Raw genomic sequence first — 2,690 nt, 5'->3', positions numbered from 1 at the left:
CGCAAAATTTAAGGGGGTGCCCCCAACTCAGTAATCAAGATCAATAACATTTTAATGCAACGTTTAAAAACGAATGCCCAAAAACAATGACGAACAAAACATCACATTTTTAAATAGGATAAATAATGGCGCTATGCTAAGCTGTATTAGAGCCCGAGGCAAGAGGGAAACAAATCAGTAATGCTGATCCTGTCTTTGTTTAAAATGTGGACACATTGTTCATCATGGATATTTTTTCATCATTTAGATTTTTTTTTTGCTAACGGCTTTACTGAGCTCTAACTCATATATTGTAAATTCACCTAATTAAAGTGTACAATTCAACGGTTTTTCGTGCATTCACAGAGCTGTGCAAACATCACCACGATGAGTTTCAGAATATCTTCAACACCCCACGGAGAAGCCCCGCACTCAAGCTACACCCCCTTCCCCTCCTCCCCCCAGCCCTTGGCAACCACTAATCTATTGGGTTGGCCAGAAAGTTCGTTCTAGTTTTTTCATAACACTTTAGGGAAAAACCCGAACAAACTTTATGGCCAAGCCAATACTTTCTGTCTCTATGGATTTGCCTCTTCTGAACATTTCATATAAACGGAATAACATAAAACAGGGTCTTTCGCTTCTTTCCTTTAGCATAATGTTTTCAAGGTTCACCCGCTGGTTTTGATTTTTTTTAATTTGCATTAAAATAGTATTTATCTCGATGGCTGAGCTTTGGGGCACTCACTCCCTTACTAATCTCAGCTCTGGGTCTTGGGATCCCTCCAGACTAAACCCGGGTATCTGCAACCCTAAATGGAGTACACAGTTCTGTTCACACTGTACCCAGGAGCCGGGGAGCTTGGGACACCCCCCAAAACACTCCCGACCTTGACAGCAGAGGCTGCTGGGAGTCCCTGGAGGAAATCCATATGGAGTGGTGGAAATGGGTCCCCACAAAGCCCCACTCCTCCCGGAGTGATTCTGTCTCCACCTGCCCTGAGAAATCCTACTGCAACTTCTGCTTTGAGATGAGCATTTACTGAGCTCTGGCTGTATCCGTCATGTGTCACCTCTCCACACACTGGGCTCAGTGGGCAGCCACTTCATTCCCTTTCCTTGGACAGTCACAGCGCACCCACCTCAAAGACACAGGGCATCTGAGAACACGGGAGGTGAGGCACATGGCAGGGAGGCCCAGTGGTTAAGGGCCTGCATGGAGGGCTCGGGAGGGGCTGGGGCCGCATCCGGCTCTGCCAAGGACAGGCCAGGAGACCTGGGCCTGGTTAACGTCAACAGCCTCAGTTTCCTCCTCTGTAAAATGGGGCTGAACTGCCCACCTCAGAGGGTTGCTGTGATGACCACTGAGGCAAGGGCTTAGGGCAGGACCCGACAGGAGGATTTCAGTAAATGTCAGCTCTTAATTTATCATCATCTCTAACTAGACACCCTAGTGTCTAGTTAAATATTCCACGGTACAACGATAACAGACCTGTTATTTTTTACGGATACGACCGTAAAAAAAGGATTCATTACCCTATGGGTCATCTGGGATGTGATGTTAGGTGATAAAAAGGTTATCTGATTCCACTCTGGTAGACATTTATGTTGGGAAAATACTCCAGAAAGGTATACCCTAAACTGCTAACTGGAGCTCCACTAATTTCTCCTTTTTTCCCTCTGGATTTTCTAACTATTCTACAGTGGATGTTTATCAATGGTGTGATGTAAAATAAAAGAATGGAAAAAAGAAATTGGGTGATTTCTAGGTTTGTTGCACAATATTGAGACCTGAAGCCTCGGAAGGTAGAGCTGGCCTTGGAGGAAGCCTGGTGAAAGCCCAGAGAGTCTGGCCAAGGTCACACAGCAAGGTCATGGGGCAGCCAGGCCTGGGCCCAGCTCTCCAGACACCCTGACCCAGGCTCCTCCCTGCTGGCATCATGCTGGTTCATTCTCCTAGTAAGATGAGATAGGCTGGCCTCTTGGTTAAGAGCCTGGCTCTGGAGCCAGGCTGCAGATCCTGGCGGGGCCATGAGCTACGTGACCCTGGGCAAGACGCTTAACTTCTGTGGGCATCAGTTTCCTCCTCTGTACAATGAGAATCAGACTTGCAGCAGTGCCATAGGGCTTTTGTAAGAGTTAAATAAGATAATGCATGAAAAGCATTTTGTACCATGCCTACCAAACAGTAGGTACTCTAGGCCCTATTATTATTATTATTATTATTACTATTATTATTACTACCAGTATTAGTATTTGGAATCTAGCAATGTCATAGAGAATCTTTTGTAGGGCATGGAATGCTAACTCGACAGGAAGGAAATTTCGACTTGGGTACTAGGGAGCCATGGCAGGTGTTTGAGCAGGAGAGGAGCAGTATGACTCTGCAGCTGCACAGGGCTGGCAGCCAGCGCCCACTGACAGGGACTGTCTCCGCCAAGGTCCTCCATCACAGGCTCCACATCCTTGGCAGTCCTCCCAGAGTTGCTGGGCCAAACCACAGTGCAACTGCCACAGGCTACAGCCCTGCCACCTCCGGCCCTGCCCGCTTCCTGGGTGCCAGTTGGGCTGGTGAACATCAAGCGATCAACAAGCTGGGGGACTTGAAGCAGCCCACACAGCCTCACATGTGATGATCAGGAGGTCCAGATGCCCGGCAGGGAACACAGGGTGGCAGAGGAGAAGTGGCCCCTACATCAGAGCCATGAAGA

The sequence above is a fragment of the Phocoena phocoena genome, chromosome 13, assembly GCF_963924675.1.
Source record: "Phocoena phocoena chromosome 13, mPhoPho1.1, whole genome shotgun sequence".
Lineage (NCBI taxonomy): Eukaryota > Metazoa > Chordata > Mammalia > Artiodactyla > Phocoenidae > Phocoena > Phocoena phocoena.
The sequence above is the reverse complement of the archived record's forward strand: the minus strand, read 5'-3'. Positions refer to the sequence as shown.